Source organism: Acomys russatus, chromosome 32 (genome assembly GCF_903995435.1).
Source record: "Acomys russatus chromosome 32, mAcoRus1.1, whole genome shotgun sequence".
NCBI lineage: Eukaryota > Metazoa > Chordata > Mammalia > Rodentia > Muridae > Acomys > Acomys russatus.
Window position 1 is genome coordinate 19894584 of NC_067168.1, and position 5270 is coordinate 19899853.

The window sequence follows — 5270 nt, forward strand, 5'->3', positions numbered from 1 at the left end:
AAAAACAAAAACCGAAGAAACAAACAAACAAACAAAAAAACCCTCAAAGAACTAAGACAATAAGGCCTCAGTATGTACAGCGAGAGTTTCTCTCCCTCCATCCTCTGCTTCCCTATTGGCTGACCTCACCCAGCTCTGTAACTTATGCTGTGTTAATGGAGAAACACCCTCCAAGAGGCTCTGTTATTCTCTGACTGAGAACTGAGTCTTCACTAGTTCTCAGAATCCTTCTTTCTAAGCACTCTGATGAGGCTCTGCGTTTCAAACTAATGTCGCCATACCAACAAAAAGGAAAATGTTAACCAAATCGTATTTCCAATCTTTGTGTAAAGAGTACATGTAAAGCTTTTACTTTGTGTGGTTCAAGAGAAGTTAAAAAAAAACCCACAAACAAACCTTTCATAGATTCAGTGGCTATAAGAGACACTATGAACAAGACTAGTTTATTTAGGAAATAGGGTAGGGTTTCTTGAAGGGAAGAGAGGAAATAAGAGGCATGTTACCAAAAAAAGTTTATCTGGGTAATGAAAAAAACATTCTCAGTCTTCTAAAAATGTTCTGATCACCATTAGAATTACATTCTCAGCTTGAGAGAGCCTGAGACCAATACCAGATGACCTGCGGGGGCATGAACACACACTAACTGAAATCTCACGTGGAGAAGTGCTCAGCTCAAAGGCACACCAACAGACTAGGATCTTGCAATAATTGCACGCAATAAAATTTATGAAATACAGAACAAATAATGTGTTGGTATCACATTTCAGACTCACACTGGCCACATTGTAAAGACCAATAGGAAAGGTACATTATATTGGGTGATGGACCAAAGGAATTATTTCTTGGTCTTTATTTGATTTTTGTATCCTCCAACTCTGTTAGCACTGAACAATGTTGCCTTAGCAACTGAAGAAAAATATATATTGGACACATCTGTTGTTTATCCTCTATCATTTCAAAACACAATTTGGTTGTGCTGGCATGCAAAGTGATCCTTAATTTAATGAATGTACACAGTTTTCACAGATTTGCTATAAAAAGATCTATCTAAATTAGTTCTCAGCATTTTAGATTAAATGGAGAAAATAAATATCCAGTGCTAATGGAATACATTACCATCATAACCGCCTGATTAAAATTGAGATGTTTACATAATGAAATCTGATCCAGAAAGCTGCCAAAATGCACTTTCCGTATACAGTAAACAATAGCAATAAACATTAGGAAAAGTACATTAGCATTAGGACATTGCTACTTTGGCTGTTTGTCAGATTCCATATAGGGCACTTCACTGGCCCAATTAATAGCTCATGATCATTCCATTGTCCATCAAGTAAGCCATATTCAAATGAAGCTGTAGCTCACTTAAATGATCTGTAACCAAGTCAACTCTCTGTTACTCTTCCTTAAATCTCATAGGGAAAGGGAAGGGAAGCAGTGGGAATTTATCTGGATGACCACACTGCTGAACTGTTTTTGGACATGCAGGTTAAATATTCTAATTACAGCTTTACATATGGGAGAGACTGAGAGGCAACGTAACTTTTACAAGATTCCATGACTATTAATTTGAACACAAAAGCTCGGTAAAGGATGGCAAACCTGTAATCCAAGCACTTGGGAGACCAAGACAGCAGGATAGCAGTTTCAAGACCAACCTTTGCTACATGCTGAGTCCCAGACCAGCATGATGTACATGTCTCATAAAAATAGAAGGCAGTAATAAAACAATCACAAGCAAAACTCATTGTGAGTTTTTGAGACTGAGTTTCATGCTGGTCAGTATGGCCTCAAATTTCTTAACTGATAGATGATTCTGAACTTATGGTGGTCCCATCTCTGCCTCCCAAGTGGAATTAGTATGATGGGGTAATCTATGACATCTAATGCTTTTACTTTACCCTGAGAATTCTGCTTTGCACTTCTGTTCTATGTAAATAATCTATCTCATAGCATCTACTTATTTTGACAAGCTTTATGTTTCAAATGGAGATCTAATTCGTTGATAGTTGTTGATTTCTGGTTCATTCCAATTTAGATACATTTTTCTTCTGGTGTTATTTTCCAATTTCATTTCTTTGATATGTTGTCCCTTGTTGACTCCTTACTATTGACTGTTTATTGATATACTTTTAATCTATATTATCTCAAAATTTATTGCTATGTTTTGCATACATGACAGACATTTTATTAGGTTTCTTCTACAAGAGAATATAATGTCAAATTGTTTAGAGGAAATCTGTTCAACTGAGAGTCTGAATGGATCCAAGGAAGATAAAAATTAAATACATTAGTCAAAAGGCACTATGACACCACCTAAAACTCACCACCACAGTGGTAGTAGCCTAAGGAAGATTACACTACAGTGAGTTACCTGATGTGAATGTTAGCAGTTACACAGGAAGAAGTAAGCCCGCCTCACAGAAGATTATGGTACAATGATCATGGAGTCCAAGATATTTGGCCAGAAAAGGGTCAAGATAGTTGAAGGTAGTAAACTCAAACAGAAAGGAACAGGTGTGGAGAACCCAAGGTAGAGTTAAACAGTTGGCAAGGGATCAGGCTTCTTCCTCCCAAAAATTAATTACTGCATTAAGCTACCTGCCCCTACCTTACCAGGTACTCAGCTGCTGGAACTCTGCTTAAGGATGTTTAGAGTTCTTGCTGTAGTGCATGTAGCATAGACCTCGGAAAATATATCCCATATAGGCTTGCTTTGTTGCTAGTTATTTGAAATGAAGAAAACCCCAAAGCATTCACATGCAATGGGGTATGAGCTTTGTCAATCTTACTCTAAGGACCTTGTGGAACACTCTCAACAGTCTATACATCTATTAGCAGCCGAGCTCTAAGTAAAGCTTCAAGGCTCACAAAATAAGCAAGAAGGCCAGGATGAAACAGTACAAGCAGGACATCCTAGGAGTTATTAGAAATCTGTGTTTCTCCAATTTAAGATACAGTCTAATGTGTCTAAAGTGGGATGTACAAATTTATCCCAGAGCAAGCTGAGTCTTCTGCTGAATTCACCAAATACCAAGGAAAAACAAAGGGTGGGATTGGTTTTAGTTTCAAAATGCTTCAGAAACAGTTCTTTTATAAAGGAATATGGCTGACTAGTTAGGAGACAGGAGCCAATGTGTGTTCTCCTGTAGACTTCTTCAAGAATCATGGAGCTGTCAGTCAAGTGTATGCTGGAAGCAATGTTTCATCTTGTCATCCTGAGGTATGGTATTGGTGACTACTACTGCTTGAAAGCAAGCACTTTTGATATGAGAAATGCCTGGGCCAGAAAAGATTCCATGAGTCAAGATAGCATAAACTCTGGTGGCTTCAGCTGAGAGAAGCTTCTCAGCAGCATGACAGATGGTATCGTAAAGGTCATCCACGTCATCCACAGGGACATCCACAGGGACACAGTGGCACCACGTGGTCCACTTCATTGTTCTTCTTCTGTTCCTTGTGAATCAAAGCAAAATCCACACTCAATCAATCTGCCACAGGGGTCACTCTCTTGGTGTCAGGTGAGACAATCACACAGCTTCACCACTCAGATATACTCCCCTTTATCCACGTTAGGACAGCTGGCTCCACCTATAAAATGTCCATTGAGATAACAACAACAACAACAAAAAAAGCCCTGAATTTGAGGTGTATGTAGATCCACGACGATGATATGATCTGCACCTGATACAGATAGCATATTTGCAACAAGCTTAAACAGACTGGAATCCGGCTCTTATCCTTCTTATCCTGGCTGGAATAAGGGAAGCATGGGATGGCTTCAGTAACCTGGAAGGCTGAAGCGATTTGGCAAGCGTTAATCATGATCAAAAGTTCCATTAGATTGAAATTTACCTGACCACACTCATTCTGGACAATGCAGACATACTTTCTACGTACACTTTCTCCAACTTCCACCTATAGTGATAATTCACGCAAATATTAAATACTCACTGTAGCTAGGTTACTCTGTAGGTACACTGTAACTCTACTACAAATACGTAATCATGAGTGAAATGGATATAGGCTCAGATATCATTTTGTGTTAACTACTCTGACCTAAGCAGAAACTCCCAAAGAATGTGTTTGTATGTGTGTGCACAAGATGGTCATGTGTGTGTGTGTGTGTGTGTGTGTGTGTGTGTGTGTGTATGTGTGTGTATGTGTATGCAGATGCATGTGCACATATGTGTTCATGAAAATAAAAGTCAAAGTAAGCCAGTCTTAGGTTTCATTCTTAAGGTGCCATCCAGCTAGTTTCCTATTTGTTTGCTGTTTTTAAAGACAGGTCTCTCACTTACCTGTGACTTGCCAGTAGGCTGGGCTTGCTGTCCAGTGCAACCTTCAGTGTGGCTTTCCAGAGCTGAGATTACTAACATATGTCACCATGCCCAACCGTTTTAATGAGGGTGCTGGTGTCAAACTCAGGTCTCCATGCTTGCAGAGCAAGCACTTTATTGAATGAGATGTCTTCTCAGTACCTCTTATTCTTTTAATTAATAGAAATTACAGCATTTTCTCTTCATTATCAAATTTAACGCTTTAGTGTTTTCACTTGGTTAATAGGTAGACAATTGGTTTTCATTGCTTGGTACTTTATTAGCTTTCTATCAAAAGGTCGTATTTCTTTAGATTTTATTGGGTTTCACTGTATATTACATGTGGGATTTATAAAATGATGAGAACTATCTGAGTCTCATAATCCTTGAGAAAGGGCTCTGTTGGCTTCTACTGAAAAATAACTTATTAGATCACCTGGTGTATTAATTGCTTTTCTGTTTCTGTGATAAAACACCATGACCCAAAAAGACTTACAGAAAGAGAGTTTATATGATCTATGGTTCCAGAGAGACAAGAATCCTTCATAACGAGAAGGCATGGCAATAAGCTGGATTGGTTTGCACAGTGCTTAAACTGGGCATAAAATAAAAAAATTGTCTTTGGCCTCCCATGCGTGCTGGTATACTTTGTTCCTTCTGTATGAACATTTCTTCTGAATGACCCATTCTGACTCCAAAAGTTCCTCAGCAGTGGGACTCCACAGGCCTCTGATTCTCAGGGTTTACCTCCTCTGAGGTATTTCTCTTGTAATTGTAGTAGTTTATTTAATGTTAAAACAACCCTATGAAAGAGACTTTTATTCACATTCTGTATCTGAGGAAAATAATCTTGATCATAATCTGATATTGTGATATGTTCATACTGTCAAAGATGGTGATGAAAGAAAACTTTCTGGTAAACTGGTAATTTTTGAACTTTGAATAGATTGA

At 38.3% G+C, this 5270-nt stretch overlaps 1 pseudogene; it reads right to left on the bottom strand.

The window, feature by feature from the left end:
• Window positions 1-2926: 2926 nt before the first annotated feature.
• Window positions 2927-4379, bottom strand: LOC127183883 (ribose-phosphate pyrophosphokinase 1-like; annotated as a pseudogene).
• Between the last annotated feature and the right edge of the window lie 891 nt (window positions 4380-5270).